Raw genomic sequence first — 22,057 nt, forward strand, 5'->3', positions numbered from 1 at the left:
TAAACTGCTTTAGAATTTTCATTTGAAGAGCAGGTCAGTTTATAAAATATGTAATTTGAATACAGAAGGAACCTCAAGATCCAAACAGGAAATGGTCCAGAATAAATTTAATAAATGTTATATTTATTATAAATAATTTCCACAAAACCTTTAAACACAAAAAACAGTAAACACAAAATCCATGAAACTCTCTTGCATGTCTAAAAGCAGTTCTCATTGGGTATAACAAGCTTCCACATAACTCTTCCATGTCTGCATACACATTTAGTTAAGTGCAATAGCAAACAATATTAAAGGGTTAGTTCACCCCAAAATGAAGATTCTGTTATTAATTCTTCTCCTTCATATTGTTTCAATCCCTTGCTGTCTATGGAGGATGAGGAGTTCTTGCACTTCATCTAAGTTATCTTCCTTTGAGTCTGAAGATGAATGAAGGTCTCAGGGGGTTAGAGTGAGATGAGGGCAAGTAATTAATAATATAATGTACATTTTTGGGTAAACTCTTAAAACCCACCAGTATGTTCTATTTCTGTTTCTGTCGTATTTTAGCTATTTGAAAAAAAAAACATTAAAAATATTTAAAAATATATTTATAAAGAACTGAACCCCACAAATGCAAAGAGACCTTCATCATATAACCAAGCAACCAAAACTCCAAATAGACATCATTTGTTAAGCATTAACTCTACATTAATAGTAAGCAGTTTATAAACACAGCTAGCTTCATTTTTCATTACTAAATAAAGTATTGCATTATTTACAAACTGTCTAAGAATAATTGGTGTTTTTTAGGATCATTAAGAATGAGTAAATTTATACATTTACTATTCAGGCATATAATCAGGGCTAAAAATAAAAAATAAAAAAAATAAAATCCAATCGGTTCACTCTAAGCAGAATTTATATTTTTTCGGTTCTGTTCTTGCGTTGCTTAATAGACAAAATATTCCGAAAACAGTTTTTTAGAAAAAAACAAAAAAAAACTTTATTTAATTACAAAGTATTGCAGGACTCTAGAGTGCTCTGTTTTTTTAATGGTGCAACTAAAAAATCTATACGAGGGGTAAGATTAAATGAATTTTCAATAAGTATCATTATTATAAGACATATTTATAATATGAACTTGCTTTTGGTTATTGATTGACACGCTGTTTAAAGGCGCTACACACAGCCCCACTCCTTGGTATCGAGCGCAGGCCCGGCGCTACATTTAGATGTTGTATAATATGAAATAGCAATAAAAATTATGAAAATTGTTATGAAATAGTTTTTCAGTTATGTAGCCTAATAAAAATATTTAGTACACTGCACAGTGCAATTATTATTTAAATTTATTATATCCATTATTATTAATATTAGTAAAATTGACAAAACACAGAACTCTTTTGAACGTTTGCTTTCATTTTGACATGCTAAAGCGCACTTTTACAGTTTTGTAAAGAAACATCCCATTATGCAGCAGCAGTCAAGTTAGGACACTTAAAAATGCCTTTTGTGTTCAAAGATGAACGGCCTGCGAAGTCAAGTTTACATGGTTATAAATTAAATAGATATAGCCTAGTGTGTAAGTGAATTTGCTGCAGATCCACCTCTCACATGTGCTGCAGGTAGGGTAAATGATAATCTTTTAAAAAAATTTACTTTAGGCTATACTGCTATTTGCTCATGCAAAATTAAACACCAGAAAATATATCGTAGGCCTATATTAAGAGCTAAAATACAGTTAGCATCATAATTAGTTCAATTATGTGCTGTAGGCTATTGATTGACCAACACCCCCTGTATACAGTTTACCCACTGCAGGTCTACACTTCTGATCTGTATTTTGAATTACTTGTTTTAAATGACAGTAAGACATGCTATATTTAGTTTTTATTGTAAAATATACATTATAATCCAGTACAAAGTAAAATAATATTTATTAATGGCCTTTTGGCAGCGTATAGCCGTTAAGCTTATAGTCTAAGCATGTCATTTTATTATTATTAACATAAATTACAAACTAGCATCCTTATGATTTTATTTCGTTTCTGTATATTTTTATCAAACGAAAAATGCAATGAGTTATACTTTGGTTTTAATTTTATTAGAAATTTAATAGTCGTTTAGGCAACACTACTTCTACATGTCATTGGCTCTGATTGCGTTTTTTACAGATAACCTATTTACAAAGATTTTTATTAAACAAGTGCACTACCACAAGATATTTTTGTAGGTGTAAAAATCTAAAAAGTATCATTATCATATTCTTGCATTATTCATCTTTAATATAAATATAAAATTTAACACATTCATTGATTAAACTAGGGATGCTAACGATTACTCGATTGATTTATTGTCGGTAACCCTTTAAAACCGATAGACCTTATCGATGACCGATTAAGCATGGGCATTTAATAAGTTATGCTTTGCTCTTTGAGATGCGTTCACGATTTCACACATTACATAATCAAGTGTGCGCAGTTTAGGCTACGTTACCCTATGGAGTCGTGCACTCTCTTGACTTTGCATATTGGTTATGCACATACTGGTCATTATATATCACTGGTCACCTGTTATGCTCAGATCTCGTTTATCCACTGGTGCTGCCATTAATCCGCTGGTCAAGTAATCAAAAAGTAGGCTACATGAGGTTTAATTATGGGCAGGTTATTAAGACCAAACATTGGTTGTGCAAACTGTATTACGTTCTCTAAAATATTAAAGTGTTTTAAGCTACATTATTTTTTTATAGACTGGCATAGGCCTAAATACGCATCACGGCCAGACATTTATAGTTTATATAAAAACGAGCGTCACCGTCGCATTTGTTCACATGCTTTAAATTAATGCTTTTTGTCTCCCAAATTCATATAATAAAAAGAACAATAAAATAGCATTATTAACCGTTTAACTGTAAACATTTCTGTTCAGAACGATTAAAGTTGATCTTTTTTTTTCGGTTTTCGTTTCTGTTCCTAAAATGTCATTTGATTTTGTTTTTCATTTCTGTTCCTTGAACCGGTTTGGAGCCCTGCATATAATATGTTTTTCTGCATGTTAAATAATGCTTTATGAACTCAACATGCAGTTTTGTGATCTAATCTAAAGTGAGGAATATTGATGCTTTATAAATCCCTTATAAATGACAATTAAAGGTTAGAATCATTCATTTATTCATTTATTTTCATTTTGGTTTTCTCTCTTTATTAATCCGGGGTCGCAACAGCGGATTGAACCACCAACTTATCCAGCACGTTTTTATGCAGCGGATGCCCTTCCAGCTGCAACCCATCCCTGAGACACATCCATACACATACACACTCATTCACGCTCATTTACTACGGACCATTTTAGGCTACCCAATTCACCTGTACCGCATGTAGGAGCACCCACACCAACACAGGGAGAACATGCAAACTTTACACAGAAACGCCAACTGACCCAGCCAGGGCTCGAACCAGCGACCTTCTTGCTGTGAGGTGACAGCACTACCTACTGCGCCACTGCGTTGCCAGGCTCAGTATCAAATAAACAATAAGTATTTGCAATCGTACCTAAACAAATACAATTACTGTAAATTTTAAACATTGCTGAATAACAGGAGTGTCGAAATACAACATCATTTGATAAAACAACAATATAATAATTTAACAATACATTACGTGTAAAGCAATTTTATATTTAGACAAGATTGCAATGATTTACTTTTCATTTGATACAGTTTCATTTGAGCATCTTGTAATAGTGTAGAAATTAATAGTCATTTTTTTCCTGTATATAACGTAACTGAGCCTTATATTGTAATTTATAATGGATTTATAAAGCATGAATAGTCCTCGCTTTAGATTAGATCACAAAACTGCATGAAGTTGAGTTCATAAAGCATTTATTAACATACTAAACAACTTATTATATGCCTGAATAATAAGAATTATCAATGTTATTTTTAATAGTTTATTAATCATTTACTTGCACATTCTGAATTATCTAAAAAAAAACACCAACTACTTTTAAATATCTGGTTTGTTAATGATGTATTTTTCATTACTAAATTAAGTATTGCATTATTTACCAAGTATGAAAACAATCATTAAGCACATTATAATTGTGCTTATAAGTCAATAATATTTGTAATTTATATTTATAAATATAATTTATAAACTGCTTACTAATGTCTATTAATGTAGCGTTAATGCTTAACAAACGTTCAACTAACTATTTGCTAATGTTTCATAAATAATTCATTGTGTGCAGTTATTATAGTGTTACCCAACATTTATATATCTTATTAATCAGGCATATAGTAATGGTTACTCTTTCTAATAATAAATGCTTTATGAACTCAACTTCATGCAGTTTTGTGAGCTAATGTAAAGTGAGGACTATTGATGCTTTATAAATCCCTTATAAATGACAATTAAAATCTCAGCTATATTTTAAACAGAAAAAATAAATAAATTAAAAGGCAGAGTGATTTATAGCTTTATATATATATATATATATATATATATATATATATATATATATATATATATGGTGAAGTAGTGGCGCGGTACGTAGTGCTGTCGCCTCACAGCAAGAAGGTCGCTGGGTCACTGGTTTGAACCTCGGCTCAGTTGGCATTTCTGTTAGAAGTTTGCATGTTCTCCCTGCATTCGTGTGGGTTTCCTCCGGGTGCAAAGGCGCAGTCCAAAGACATGCTAAAGGTGAATTGGGAAGGCTAAATTGTCCCTAGTGTATGAGTGTGACAGGCCCATATGACAGGCTGGCCGGAAGGTGTAAAAAAAGTCTTTATCATATGGACAAGTCTAAAACTGGAGGACTTGTTCCAAAAAGAGCCGACCCCGCAATCATACGGGACTAAGGCCAAAGAAGATATATATATATATATATATATATATATATATATATATATATATATATATATATATATATATATATATATATATATATATATATATTTTTTTTTTTTTTTTTTTTTTTCATTAATTTCAAGATACACAAATGAAACTATCTAATGAAAAATAAATATTAGCAATCTTAGCAAAATATAAAATTACTGTACAGTGCAAACATCACAGAAACACTGAAATGAATATTGCCATATTGTTAATTGTGTTGTTTTGAAATGATGTTGTATTTTTATTTTGTAATGTTTAAACTTTACAGAATTTTTTTTAATAAGATTGCAAAGATTTATTGTTCATTAGATACTGAGCCTTAAATTGTCATTTATAAGGGATTTATGAACTATAAACAGTCCTTAGGTCACAAAACTGCATGAAGTTGTGTTATTATAGCATTTACTAACACACATGGTTACAATTACTATATGCCTGAATATAACATGTATAAATGCTCATTTGAATAGTTTATTAATCATTTAATAACTCATTCTGAATTATCTTAAAAACCACCAACTACTCTTATATACAAATAGTTTGTAAATAATGCAATACATAATGAAGTAATGAAAAATGAATCAGTAACAAAGCATGAAAATACAATTAAGTCAAGTCAAGAATACAGCGTTTGAAGCTGTATTTATAAACTGCTTCCTAAAGTCTATTAATGTAGAGTTAGTGCTAAACTAATGATGTATAGTGTGTAGTTACTATGAAAGTGTTATTCAGATTTTTTTTTTTTCTAAAGAGTCGAGATTCAGTTTTTAATATAAAAATCCAAAGCTGACCAATCTCTGGTTTTTAGAGCCAATGGTTCAGCTTTCACCACAGCATGTACTTCCTGTTTGCTCCAGGATCTTCTCTTTATGGGACCTATGGGTGGTTAAAATATAAAAAAGTGGTTTTAGTTGCATAAATGTTCAGTCATTTTTACAACATGTGCTGTTATGTTAGTTTAATATTGTGATAGAAAATGCTAGAAAAATATGTCTTGCCTATTATTAAAAATACTTAAGATGGAGATGGATTAAAAAATACTTCCTAATAACTCCAAAACTGGTTAATGTGGTTACACTTTATTCCATAGTCCAGTTTAGACATTCTTTTAACTATGCGTAACTCTGCAACTACGTTAATTATCTCACCGTAAAGTATTATGTATTAGAGTATTTGCATACTGTTAGAATGTTCAATAAGACTAACGCTCATCTGATGAAGTGTTTTTTTTTGTGTGTGGTGGTGAATTGCATTATGGGATGTTGATCTCTGCTCTGTGCACTTTTGATGTTGAAAATTCAACTCTACAGTTTAACAAAGTGACTTTTACTGACATTTTAGTAGTTTGAAATAATGTAATGTATAAGAAATAATATATAGAGATAAATAAGTCTTTAGAATAACAGAAAATGTACCGTCAGTTTATTACAAGGTTTCTGTAGCATAATATACAACACCAACCCAAACAAAAAGTCACTTTTTTTTACTTTTTAAGATTAAAAGTTGTTGGAAGAAAGATCAAGATCCCATAATGCAATTCAAAAGCAGAAACAGATTTCATAAAAACATGAATCACAAATTATGAAAAACTGCTAATTTAATTATTATTACTTATTTTTATTACTTTTAGAGTGTAGAGTATTAGCTGACAGTTAAGGTTACCTCAATAAAACTGACTCTCATTGGTCTCAGTAAATAGTACAGCAGACTAAGTTAGGCTCAAAATTAGTACAATATGACTAACTCTTAAATAAATTTAGTAGAGTATTAGCAGTGTTGATTCTAACAGACAGTCTAATGGCTGTTAGTTGACAAGTAGTTGCAGTTACTTGTAGTTAGTAGTAGTAGTAGTAGTAAATTATCAAAATAAAGTGTAACCAGATATGCAATTAGTATATTTTTCCAAAGTATTTAGCAATATTGTTTAACTAACATGAAATGAGACATCAAGTGCAACTGTACTGAAATCATCATGGAAGTAATGTGCTTCTGTCCTGTTTTACCCTACATGTTATGTAAATGAGCTTGTGCATTTGGACTTGTACAATAACACAAGTCAGTCACAAATTAACTTTAATGATCATACCTCTCTTTTTTGTGAATGCTGGGTCTGCTTCACTATCTTCACAGACACTGTACCATGATGATGATACTTGAGTGGACTCTGAAAGTAAAAATCAAGTCTGAGAGTTGACTTCTCTGCATAAAGCTTACCAAAATATTTATTTGATTTTGTGTTGTTCTTTTTAATGGGTAAAAGCGTGTGAAGGTAGCTTAAAAATAGTTTTCAAACACAGCACATACATATCATGATAAAAATAGAAAAAAGAAAAATTCTGATCAGAAAAATAAATAATATTTTTACCTTTTAGACTGGACTTCACCTCCTCCAAAATCACGATCCACTGTAACTTTCTCTGAATGTAAAAACCCACACAAAAATACATCATTTAAAACAATATGATATATGTTTGCAAATACAAATGTGTATATAACATCCAGAAAATCTGGCACTGTACTACATGTTTGTGTGTAAACCCACGATTTGATCAAGATTCCACCCTTTAAAATCTTCTGAGCGTCTGTTTTCAAGTCCCAGAAAAACTGAGTTGTGGGAACAGAGCAGTTCTCTTCTGCAGTCATACAGTCATAACCACACATACATATGAAGAGTTTGGTTGCAAAATGCGATAAACGGCATTTTTTGACATTTGGATTTTATTATTGGAAATCACTGTTCAGATGTACCTTAATCTATGTGTGAATTGCTGCCATTAATAACATTTAAGAATGCACATTTTAGGCCAAGTACGAAACGTATTTTTTTTTTACAAAACGCAATATCCGTCAGACCAGTTTCTTTACAAAGTGCGATATAACAGTTAGAGAGCGTTCAGGATGCGGCGCGAGCTCAGCATCCCCTGGGAAGAGAGTCATCGCCGGTGAAGTGCTCAGAGTTTGCTCATTGATTTAGCGATAGAAGATGAAGTCTTCAACTTCACAAAAATTTATAAAAAGGCCACAAAAGTGGACCAGAATAAGATACTTCTGCGTCAACAATACACAAATGCAGCAGGGAACGAGTCTCCGCTGATGTCAAGAGAAGGCCTAGGAGCGCCTTTTTTCCTACTCCCCATCACAAGATACCTGTCTGCAAGTGTCCCTTATAAGTTTATTTTTTAAATAATTTCTTAAATGTAGCTGAGTAGCCTATCTGAAGATTTATTTATGTGGTTGCACCTATTATTTAAAATTAATTCTTGTTGTTGTTGATTTATTATAAAGGAACTTAAAGGGCACATGTTGTTATGGAGAAAACGGTTTAGCTTTTTCACAACCAAATAAATAAGCTATTATTATTATTACAGTGAAATAATTCATTAAATATGACATAGCGAGGCAAGTTTGTGTCACGGACTCAGCTCCGCCCGCTCTTATCATACAGGTTTGGTTTTCTGCAGCGGTGTGGAAGGAGCCGCCCCCCACTCTTTCTGTACCAAGCTAAAGGTCATTTATCTAACTAACTTAATCTTACTTATCAAACAAAACATTGATTCACTAGCTTTTGGTAATGGTATTAATGTAGTATAATATAGCCTAAGGTGGATGTAGCGTTTTGCAAAAAAAAAAAAAAAAAAAGTTATGTTATGTTGTGTACATTCTGGCCAAATCTAACTTAGAATCTTATTATTATTAATCAATCTTTGCATATATTATTCCATGTTTGACAATGTGGGTTGGATTAATATGTAGCATTTTGGCATGTTTTTTTTTACTTAATTATAGACATAAAATTAAATAAAAAATATCCTGGATTTGAAAATATTGTGTTCCTGGCCTTCACTGAGCTCAAGTTATAGTTTAAGGTACAGAAATTGTGAATGAACTTGACTGTTGATGTCCTGAAAAATAATGTCAAAATTACCAACATTTTTTTAAATGGATATATCTCGTTCTGCAATGAAACTCTTTATATACAGTTGAAGTCAGAATTATTAGCCCCCCTGAATTATTAGACAGCTTGTTTATTATTTCCCCAATTTCTGTTTAACGGAGAGAAGATTTTTTCAACACATTTCTAAACATAATAGTTTTAATAACTATTTCTAATAATCATTTCTAATAATGGACTTATTTTCTCTTTGCCATGACGACAGTAAATAATATTAGACTAGATATTCTTTAAGACACTTCTATACAGCTTAAAGTGAAATTTAAAGGCTTCACTAGGGTAATTAGGTTAACTAGGCAGGTTAGGGTAATTAGTCAAGTTATTGTATAACGATGGTTTGTTCTGTAGATTATCGAGAAAAAAATATAGCTTAAAGAGGCTAATAATTTTGTCCCTTAACGGTGTTTAAAAAAATGTAAACTGTTTTTATTCTAGTCAAAATAAAACAAATAAGACTTTCTCCAGAAGAAAAAAATATTATCAGACACACTGTGAAAATTTCCTTGCTCTGTTAAACATCGTTTAGGAAATATTTAAAAAAGAAGAGAAAAATTCCAAGGGGTCTAATAATTAATACTTCAACTGTATATATATATATATATATATATATATATATATATATATATATATATATATATATATATATATATATATATATATATATATGAAAGTATACACAGTTGAAGTCAGCCCACCTTTTTAAAACTTTTTTACAAATATTTCCCAAATGATGTGTAACAGAGCAGGGAATTTTTTCATAGTATGTCTGATGATATTTTTTTCATCTGGAGAAAGTCTTATTTGTTTTATTTCAGCTAGAATAAAAGCAGTTTTAATTTTTTATGAACCATTTTAAGGTCAATATTATTATCCCTCCAATAACTTGCCTAGTTACCCTAATTAACTTAGTGAAGCCTTTAAATGTCACTTTAAGCTGTATAGAAGTGTCTTGAAAAATATCTAGTCAAATAATTTTTACTGTCATCATGGCAAAGAGAAAATAAATCAGTTATTAGAGATGAGTTATTAACATTGTTATGATTAGAAATGTGTTTAAAAAATCTGCTTTCCATTAAACAGAAATTTAGTACAAGAAATAAACAAGGGGGCTAATAATTCTGACTTCAACTGTATATAATTAAAAATATATATTTTATATATAATTTTATAAATATTTTATAAAAAATTATTTTATATATTTTTATATATAATTTATAATTTTTATTTTGAAAAATATAATTTAGACAGTAGTACTCAAGGGTCCAGGGGTCTGTTCTTCGGACCTCGCTTAAATAATCTAAGATTATATTACAGATCCTGGATCTTTTAATCTTGATAACTCATCTTAGGCTAATTTGGTTCTTCAAAAAAGTTTGCGAATCAGATTAAACTGATCTGAGAGGTGTTCTGACTGTGTGTTGTGACAGATCTATCGATCCTCAAAATCATTATCAGCAATACAACGATTGGCTGACGGCACAGCAGCGTGATGACATCTGATTAATGGACAGTTATCAAAATTACATGAAATCCGTAGTAAACGGTTCGTTAAATCTGATATGCAATAACAGAGTTGTGAGTCACGTGCTGGAGCAGAGCAGTTCTCTTCCCCTGTCATATGGTCATCCTTCAATAAAAGCTGAAAATAAAAAAATATATATTAGTTAGACAGCAGTACTCAAGGGTCGCGGTCCCCACTATGTCAGACCTTACTGTGTGTGTATTCAGGACTAAGTGTGTTTCACAGCTTCTCTAACATGCCTCTGGTCCCCACAATGTCAGTGCATATGTTCACCAATTAGGACACACACTCTGTTTCATTTCTATATTTTGATTAAGTTAAATAATTACAATTAAATACACCACTACTACAACAACAACTACTATTACTACTACAACTAATAATATTAATAATAATAATAATAATAATAATTGTTATTATTATTAAATTTAAACACACCTCATCAGAGTTGTGGGTCTCCTACTGGAGCAGAGCAGTTCTCTTCCTCTGTCATATGGTCATCCTTCCATCCTTCAATAAAAGCTGAATAAAAAAAAAAAAAAAATATATATATATATATATATATATATATATATATATATATATATATATTAGTTAGACAGCAGTACTCAAGGGTTCCGGTCCCCACTATGTCAGACCTTACTGTGTGTATTCAGGACTAAGTGTGTTTCACAGTTTCTCTAACATGCCTCTGGTCCCCACAATGTTACACTAGTGCATACATTCATACATTAGGACACACACTCTGTTTCATTTATATATTTTGATTAAGTTAAATAATTACAATTAAATGCACTACTACTACTACAACAACAACTACTACAACTACTACTACTAATAAAAATAATAACAACAACATTAAACACACCTCATCAGAGAGTTGTGGGTCACGTACTGGAGCAGAGCAGTTCTCTTCCTCTGTCATATGGTCATCCTTCAATCAAAGCTGAATAAAAAAAATAAAAAAATATATATTAGTTAGACAGCAGTACTCAAGGGTCGCGGTCCCCACTATGTCAGACCGTACTGTGTGTGTATTCAGGACTAAGTGTGTTTTACAGCTTCTCTAACATGCCTCTGGTCCCCACAATGTCAGTGCATATGTTCACCAATTAGGACACACACTCTGTTTCATTTCTATATTTTGATTAAGTTAAATAGTTACAATTAAATACACCACTACTACAACAACAACAACTACTATCACTACTACAACTAATAATAATAATTATAATAATAATAATAATAATAATAATAATAATAAAAAATATAGCCGCAAGCGGCGATTAACGGGGTTCGAGCATTTGGCAACCTAATTGCCATTTAGGCAATTTAGATTTAGGACAACCCAAAATTTAAGGCTGACCCAAAAGAAATCCATGATGGAATGTAGTAAATGGAAAAAATATAAAGCCTACATGAATGAAGTGGTAACCTGGGCCTAAATCAGCTTTTAAATGCAATAACAGAGCTTATACCATGTCAAGATGTGATTCAGAATGATCTTAAATGGAATTTTAGTGACTTTGAACCAACATTATGAGGTCTTGTGCTGTCATCTAGTGGTTTATATTAGTAATGCATGTTTAGACCCTTCGTGGAAGCATATGAACACACTCTGCTCTTTAGATAAATATATCAAGCTCATTTATGCACAAAAGTTCAATTGTTTTTCATAATTACTGATTTAGACAGTGCAGACATTTGTACAACACTGATTTTGTTCAATTTGAGCAAAAAAGCAGGGACGAGTTCATAAAAGTATTGTTTGAAATAATGGTGAATAATAAATGGATGGTCTGAGTTACAGCAGTGGATTTCATGCCAAAGTGATCAGAATGTGCAGGCCTGTCATATAATATCTCAGATCAATGATATTTGTGAAAAGCTGTCTACAATAAACACATATTATACAAATTATGGTCAAATAGCAATGGAAATGAGTGTTTTTGAGACCTTTTCTACTGTTATAGCGCCACCTATTGACCTATCTTCACAAAATTTTGCATGCTTGTTAAGAATCACATCTCAGATGTGCATACCTGATTTCACGAAGTTTTCAGTTTTCCTTATGCATTTACATGCATTTAGGTCAATATAAGACACACCCCTTTTGTAAATGAGCCATTTATAGCTACCAAATAAGGAAAGTTCAACTCATTTCAATAACTATTGATCTGCTCAGTTCAGAGATTCATACAACACTGGTTTCGTGGTGATTGAGCGAAAAACCAGGGACTAGTTCGCAAAAGTAGTTTTTTCATATATTAATTAATATTTAATGAACAGATTGAGTGACATCAGTGGTTTTAGTGTCAGACTGTTTGGTATGAGCAGGCCTATCATATGATATGTATCTTGTGTGGCTGTGCAAAACTTTGTGTAATAACCAATCAATTACAACCTCAAAAAACACAAAATCGCCCCCTAGTGGCGGATTTCTTTTAAAATTCTTACAGACCTCTAGGACCATGAGTCGAACATGCCCACCGAGTTTCGTTTTGATCACTCATCGTTAACCTAGTTTAATGGCTGTTTAATCTTAATTGGCTAATGGCGGCCATGTTTTTTGAGATATGCCAATGTCCTTATAGTATGTCATGACACGTTAGACAAAGACACTGCATGCCAAATTTCAAGCTGATTGGACTAATGGTTGTGAGGTTAGAGTCATTTTTAAGTTTTTTAGGCTTTATAGCGCCACCTTGAGGCCAAAGTTTGCGGGTTTTGCACTGTGACCTCAAATTGACCTTATACATGTGTTTACCAACTTTGATGAAGATATCTCAATCCGTTCAAAAGTTACAGCTACAATTAGCTTTTAGCTTACATTAGCATGTTACGTTTTTGCGTACGGTTTCGCGTGAAATCAACATTTCAACTTTCTTTCAATAACTTTTGCTATTCAGTGTCCAGAGAACATTTCTACACTGGTTTGGTTCAGATTGGGTGAAAACCCAAGGACTAGTTCGCAAAAGTAGGTGTCGGACAAATCGCGATGTAGCGGAAAAACGGTGCATCGTAGAGAAAATCTGGGTCACTCCACTTTTGTTCGTGCTGACGCAAGGATTCCAAATATGTAAAGTTTTTGAGCCTACGACAAACGGTTTAGAAATGGCGGCCAAATTACTAAATTTTTTTTGTTTTTAGCGCTGTAGCGCCACCTATGGCCCGATTTTGACGAGCCTTTGGATCTGAGTAGCGGTGAGGAGTACTACCATCTGACCAAGTTTGAAGCCAATAGGCCTTACGGTTTGGCCTGGGCAATAGTGATTATGGCAGAAGTAAAATAATAATAATAATAATAATAATAATAAAAATTCTTACAAAAACAATAGGGTTTCAGCGCTTCGCGCTCGAACCCCTAATAATTGTTATTATTATTATTATAAACACACCTCATCAGAGTTGTGGGTCTCCTACTGGAGCAGAGCAGTTCTCTTCCTCTGTCATATGGTCATCCTTCAATAAAAGCTGAAAAAAAAAAATATATATATATATATATTTTAGTTAGACAGTAGTACTCAAGGGTCCCGGTCTCCACTACGTCAGACATTACTGTGTGTATTCAGGACTAAGTGTGTTTCACAGCTTCTCTAACATGCCTCTGGTCCCCACAATGTTACACTATTGCATACATTCATACATTAGGACACACACTCTGTTTCATTTCTAGATTTTCATTAAGTTAAATAATTACAATTAAATGCACTACTACTACTACAAGAACAACTACTACAACTACTACTACTACTAATAATAATAAAAATAATAACAACAACATTAAACACACCTCATCAGAGAGTTGTGAGTCTCGTACTGGAGCAGAGCAGTTCTCTTCCCCTGTCATATGGTCATCCTTCAATATAAGCTGAAAATAAAAAAATATATATTAGTTAGACAGCAGTACTCAAGGGTCGCGGTCCCCACTATGTCAGACCGTACTGTGTGTGTATTCAGGACTAAGTGTGTTTCACAGCTTCTCTAACATGCCTCTGGTCCCCACAATGTCAGTGCATTTGTTCACCAATTAGGACACACACTCTGTTTCATTTCTATATTTTGATTAAGTTAAATAATTACAATTAAATGCACTACTACTACAACAACAACCACTACTACTACTACAACAACTAGTAATAATAATAATAATAATAATAACAACAACAACAACAATATTAATAAACACACCTCATCAGAGTTGTGGGTCTCGTACTGGAGCAGAGCTGTTCTTTCCTTCTGTCATACGGTCATACTTCAGCAAACCTGAATATAAAAATATATATATATTAGTTAGACAGCAGTACTCAAGGGTTCCGGTCCCCACTATGTCAGACCGTACTGTGTGTGTTTCACAGCTTCTCTAACATGCCTCTGGTCCCCACAATGTTACACTAGTGCATGGGTTCACCAATTAGGACACACACTGTTTCATTTCTAGATTTTGATTAAGATAAATAATTACAATTAAATGCACTACTACTACTACAACAACTACTACTACTACTACTACTAATAATAATAATAACAACAACATTAAACACACCTCATCAGAGTTGTGGGTCACGTGCTGGAGCAGAGCAGTTCTCTTCCTCTGTCATATGGTCATCCTTCAATATAAGCTGAAAATAAAAAAATATATATTAGTTAGACAGCAGTACTCAAGGGTTCCGGTCCCCACTATGTCAGACCTTACTGTGTGTGTATTCAGGACTAAGTGTGTTTCCCAGCTTCTCTAACATGCCTCTGGTCCCCACAATGTTACACTATTGCATACGTTCACCAATTAGGACACACACTCTGTTTCATTTCTAGATTTTGATTAAGTTAAATAATTATAATTAAATGCACTACTACTACAACAACAACAACTACTACTACTTCTACTACTACTACTAATAATAATTATTATTATTATTAAATTTAAACACACCTCATCAGAGGGTTGTGGGTCTCCTACTGGAGCAGAGCAGTTCTCTTCTTCTCGTCATATGATCATACTTCAATGAAAGCTAAATATAAAAAACAAAAAATAATAATTAGACAGTAGTACTCAGGGCTCCTGGTCCCCACTATGTCAGACCGTACTGTGTGTGTATTCAGGACTAAGTGTGTTTCACAGCTTCTCTAACATGCCTCTGGTCCCCACAATGTTACACTATTGCATATGTTCATAAATTAGGACACACACTAAGTTAAATAATTACAATTAAATGCACTACTACAGCAACAACATCTACTACTACTACTACTACTTATAATAATAATAATAATAATAATACTAATAAACATACCTCATCAGAGAGTTGTCGGAGCAGTTTTCTTCTGCAGTCATATGGGCATCCTTCAATGAAAGCTATTTAAAAACAGCTTTGTTATATAAGTCATGTCATGACTATAAACCTTTTTATGACAGTCTTATGAACCCCCCTTTAAAGTAAAGCATTACCCAATTAATTAAACTTTTTTACCCATTAAGACAAGAAGATATTAAGAGATTGATTTCATTATCTCTTAAGGATGATGCAAACTCTTTATTTTTGAACAGATTTACCCTTAATCTATATTAACATAAAAAAACTCTTAGCTTTGCTGAATGTATTAAGGATTAATGTATTAAGTGATCAAAATGTCAAACCTTTCTCCAAGGCCAATCACATGCGCCATAGTCAAACGTTATTTCCTCTCCAAAGAAAATATCCCTGATTGCAAAAAGGCACAAATGAGGTTTTCTCTGAACAACGATCTTATTGACAGTGCAGTTAGGGTGCAGATCGTCCTCATGATCGGCATCAATGCTGCAAAACTAAGAGAAAAGAGCAAGCAACATTTTAATTATGCCCTCTCATAGCAATAAAAAGCTAAACTATGGCATGAATACAAACAGAATGAATATAATATATACATGTACATTTGAATGGGGAAAACACTTAACCACCTGTTCTTGTTTTACCATATAAAGTCAAACATAAAGACAGTATTTTTATTAATATCTCATCTATGCTTTGCTTCCACAAGCTCTATCATTTGTACTCAACCACAAAACTTCCTTTAATAAATGTGGACAACGCAAACTCTGACCTAAAAGATTTAATGTGTAGGGTTCAAAAACTACAAAAACCTCACATTAGCATCCTCTCTGTGTGTGAATTATAAATACAGTAAACCTTTTGAAGTGGATCAGAACCTTTCAACAATGTTGTTCTAATACTATTGAACACCTGTTCTTCTTTCTTAGGACAGTTTTAAAGAACTTTTTTTCCACTTCAATTTTTTACAGGTCACACTTTACAATCAGGTTTTATTAGTTAATGTACTTACTAACATGACCTAGTAATGAACAATGCATGTACAGCATTTATTAATCATAGTTTAACATTTACTAATGCATCATTCAAATCTAAATTCATGCTTGTACCAGTAATAATGCATTGCAATAATTAATGCATTGTGCGTGTTTAACTAGTAATGAACTACTTTATTTTCATTAACTAAAGTTAACAAACATGAACAAATACTGTAATAAAGTATTATTCATTGTTCATGTTAGTAAATGCATTAACCAGCATTAACTAATTTAACCTTATTGTAAAAGGCTACCAGTTGACAGCAAATAAATAAATAAAACACACACAGTGAACAATTATGTACTTTTATATATGTTTTACACTAAGTTGGAGTTTATTATAATTATTTATCTAAAATAAAACGTTTCTACACGTCATAGAACAATAAATTAAGTACATTTCTAGGACCAGATAGCCCCACATTTTAATTATAACCTCTATATTATTACATTAACGTATAAATAGTATATAATAGTGTTATTTCAGGATTAACGTTAAATGTTTAAAGCAATTAACCATTTAAAAAGTACGATACAAGAACTATGAAAACATACCTTAGTAACCTTCTATATATTCGGTTTCCAGTGAATGGGTCTTGTCAGTGGAGCTGGTGATGTGTTTCTCCGCATCTTTTAATGGTTTTATCCTCCGTCGATCCATTTAGCCGCCCGGTGATTGGTGACTGTCTGACCGCGGCTCATGCACTCCACCCCGGCCTCTGACTCACGTAGCACCGGGCAGTTAGCACGTTAGCACATTAGCGCGAGTAACTTTTACTCGTGTAAACAAGTTAAATTACATACTGAACTGTATTTTGTGTCTTATCAGTGTTATATTAATACGTAATTTGAAACAACATCTATTAAAACACCCAGGAAATTCGTTAAAACATTTAATTAACTATACCTGATAACTGTCAAAATATGCAACATAAGTATTTGTCATATAACCTGTTTTATTACATTATGATGGTGAAAAACATTCTAACTTACCCAAAAATTCGAATAATTTGATGATAGATCTTAATTAAGTTGATTAAAGTCGGATTAATTTATGAGATTGCGCATGTGCAGTAGGCAGAGTGTGTGAACTGCGTCAAGTGTGTGTCAGGGTGCAGTACCGCCATCCGACTACAGGACCGCTATAGAGCAGTGCGCCGACACACACTTACACACTCAATTCAGGTAAATGGTCAAGGTGGGGATCAGTGAAAAAAACTGCACTAGGCATATCAGCAACGCCCCCTGAGTCTTTTAAAGGCAAAACATAGTGGGGACCGGGCGATCGGTCCCCACTATGTTTTTGGTCCCCACTTTGTGAGTGTGCTATCATGCTGAGGTCCCCACCATGTAATAAAAACAAACACACACACACACACACACACACACACACACACACACACGTGTTTGTTTTTGTGAAAAGTGGGGACATTACATAGGTTTCCATTCATTTTATACTGTCCAAACCGTATATTATATTGCCCTGTTGGTTGGGTTTAGGGAAAGCAGTGAGCGGGTGGATCTGTGCTTTTGAAAACACTGTTGGTTGGGTTTAGGGAAAGCAGTGGGCAGGTTAATCTGTGCTTTTGAAAACACTGTCGGTTGGGTTTAGGGAAAGCAGTGGGCGGGTTGATCTGTGTTTAGGGAAGGGGAAGTGAGTGGGGTTATCAGTCAGTCGATAAGTCGGGATTTACGTGAGAACAGCAGGCATGAATGGCACTCGCAGGAGAAGTTTGAGATCTGAAAAAGCAAGCACAGTGGCCTCTGGTGGATTTGCGAAAACAGAATTAGCTCATGGGACGTATTTTGCGCTGTCCAAAATGTATGCAGGGGTGCGTATCAATAATGAGCCTTTTTCTTGTGTGTGTGTACACATGTATTTATGTGTGTACTTGTTAATGTGGTTTATGTGGACACAAAATCATGACACGGCTATGAAATACTTACGTGTTACTTTGTTAGTGGTTTTCGAAGACATGCCTCGTGCCCTCATAATTTGAGACTCTTAAACCATACTTAATGGGGTGTTTTGACATTCAAATTTTCACACGTTTTATTTGAGGGTTGTGTTTATGGGTAGGTTTGCATAATAAACTGTTTTTACAGTATATAATGCAGTACACCTATAGAGAGTCCTCATAAACCACATTTACAAGTGTACAGCCACATATGCAACACAAATGTGCTCCTGTGTGTCTGCTGTGTGTATTCTACAATGAGAAAAAAAGTCAATCTTACACTGTGTCCTCACTCGACATGACAGGATTCCAGTGAAAAGCAATTTGTCTGTCTGCACCAAACATGATGTGACATGACAGAAACATTTTAATACCAGCCACTGCGCTTCCAAAGAAAAGGTGAAGGCTTTTAATCTAATTAATACACATTAAACCTCTTTAAGAGTATTCATAGGCAACTGATGGACAGGTATTGTTGGTTTGGCATTCATTTTCATACGGTCTGCTAGGTTTTTTCAAGATCAAAGGTGAACTACCTGCTGCTGCTATATTACAATAAATGTTATGTAAATGGCACTTAAACTCACATTGGGAGCATTTAATACTGAATAAAGCACATAATCAGTACCTGAGGTGATCATTGTTATAGTAGGCTATGATGTTGCTCTGCTGCGTTATGAAAATAGCACCAGAGGTGGGTAGAGTATCCAAAATCTATACTCAAGTAAAAGTACAAGTACTTGTGGAAATTTTCACTCAAGTAAAAGTAACAAGTTATTTGAGTAAGAGTAAAAAAAAAATGTCTGATGAAAAATGTACTCAAGCATCTTCTGTAGACTATCAAAAAAATTCTAGCTTAAAGGGGCTAATAATATTTACCTTAAAATTGTTTTTAAAAAATTGAAAGCTGCTTTTATTTAAGCCGAAACAAAACAAACAAGACTTTCTCCAGAAGAAAAAAATATTATCAGACATACCGTGGACATGTCCTTACTCTGTTAAACATTATTTAGGAAACATTTAAAAAGAAAAAAGAAATTCAAAGGGGGCTAATAATTCTGAATTTAAAGTCAAAATGATTCGCCCTCCTGTGAATTTTTTTCTTTTTCAAATATTAAAAATGTTTTTAATGTTTTTAAATATATGATTAGCCGAGCACATATCAGTCATTCGCACCGTTAACCATTAAAATGATAACATTTAAACATTATTTCTAACATAAAATGAAGTATATATATGTATATATAAAATATATAATCACCTGCGCTAATTTTGACAGCCCTTATATATATATATATATATATATATATATATATATATATATATATATATATATATATATATATTAGGGTTGTCAAAATTAGCGCGTTAATGCAGGTAATTAATTTCAAATATTAAATATTAAATATTAAATATACGCAGTTGCTGTTTTTTTATTTCCTGTTTTGGCCGACGTGTGTTTGGGGATGGTGCGTGCATTGAGGCGACCTAAGCGGACGCCTTGGACAGCAGATAGTGTGTGAACGTCTTCACTTTCATCAGATACATCGACCCTCTTCCTCACGTTCCCCGCTTTTATTAGCAAAAAGGTCACTGTCTTTTTTACTTTCGGCCTGAGGGCGGCAAGTTTGCCATTTGCCCAGAGCGCCAGTTCACCTTGCCCCGGCCCTGCGCGTGTTCAACATGCAAAGAAAGAAGACCAAGGACGCACTTTTAGAAGGAAAGTTTCAGTATAAAACAATTAATGTCGCATCATCAGGCTGTTCTGCGTTTCCTACAGAGTTTCATACAATTTCGGGTGTTTCATTTTTAATCTTTAGACTTTAACTGCAGTTTAGTAGTTCACCCTCATTCAGTAGATTTACATTCAGGATGTTTTAATGGAATTTGATACCGCATGGCGAACGGAAAGAAAAACCTCCGCATTTCGGGACTCACGTGATCCTTTAAGGTAATCAAAAATCGCTGCTTACATGGTAGACTCTTAATCAGTATTATCTTAATCATAAAAACAGAGTATTGGCCATGTAAATATACTTAGTGAAATTGGCAGATGAAGTCGCAAGCTGTCAAAGACAGCCCTATTCTCTGAGCTGCGTCCATGAGCCCTCACATTTCGCAAGTTTCACGTTGCTGTGTCAGAATCCTTGCTTGTAAAATACAGCCATACTTTAGAGCGCGTAGTTTAAGCAAATTTGACGAACGCCATCGTTCGTGTTGATGAATCTGAAGTATGTGCATTAAAAAAAGGTTTGTTATAAGAGATGATGATGAAAATGTGTGTGAATGGACAAGCCAGCAGGCTGAGCACTTTGTAACACATCTTAAATGTTGTTTTGGTCATTCATAAACACCTTAACCCTTTCAGTATTAATGGATATTATTAATGACTTTCAGAGTGTCAAGATCATCTGTTCTCCACGTCTCAGGGCTTCAAACGCCCCCATGTGTGCATTGTGTGCCAGCATTGTCTTCTGAGGCGCAATTACATTTATTAAATAAAGAAAAGATTGATGCAGCTTCTTCTACCACAGTAAATTCTGTTTTTACTGTTGATATTTGGCGCCCATTTAATCAGGAAGTGACTATTTTGTTCTCTTTGATTCGATGAATGGAAACGCTGCTTTATTCGCACGTCTTTTGTTCCAGTTTTGCACATAAATTTAATCACTTTTTTTTTAAAAACATAGCTACTGCCTACATTTTAGTCACACAAAGAACAAAGTCCTGTACGAGAATGGCTTGTCCTTTAAAAAAAAATTATATTTGCTTAAATTTACGGACCTTCGACATGTACTGTAACTAGATTAATGGCATTATTATTTGTTCCAAAAAACGATTTTTTAGTACTGCTTACATTCTAAATGTCATATCAACCTCCACTACTTAATCAATAGAGGCAGACAGTGCACGGTAAAATTTATTAAAACTGATCAATGTGTATAAAAGTGGGAATGAATGTAAATTTTTCATAAACATTCCTGTTTTTCACATTACATTCCATATTTTATTATACTTAAATATTTAAATACTTAAAATGTTCGCAATAACTTCAGCAGCTGCTTTCCCACGCTTACTGTCTCTGTTTCACTGATGCAGTGGTGTTGCTTTTTAAAATCTATGGTCATATTTGCCATAACTTTGCATGAGCAGATCAAGTTCAGCTGGAGAAAGAAATGCTGATCTCTTTTTTCAGATGTAGTCATGGTCACTCGTAATATCTGCGCTCCATTGATAATGACTTTTTATAGTCGCGGTGTGCACTTAACTCTGAGTGGGAATACTCAAAGTTGATTAACCCAACTCAGATCCGCTATTCTGTAACCGAAAACTCAGAGTTTTTATACTCTTGGTAAGTCAACTCAGAGTTCAAGTTTAAACTCCGAGTTGGTTGAA

Source organism: Danio rerio, chromosome 3, assembly GCF_049306965.1.
Source record: "Danio rerio strain Tuebingen ecotype United States chromosome 3, GRCz12tu, whole genome shotgun sequence".
Taxonomy (NCBI): Eukaryota; Metazoa; Chordata; class Actinopteri; order Cypriniformes; family Danionidae; genus Danio; species Danio rerio.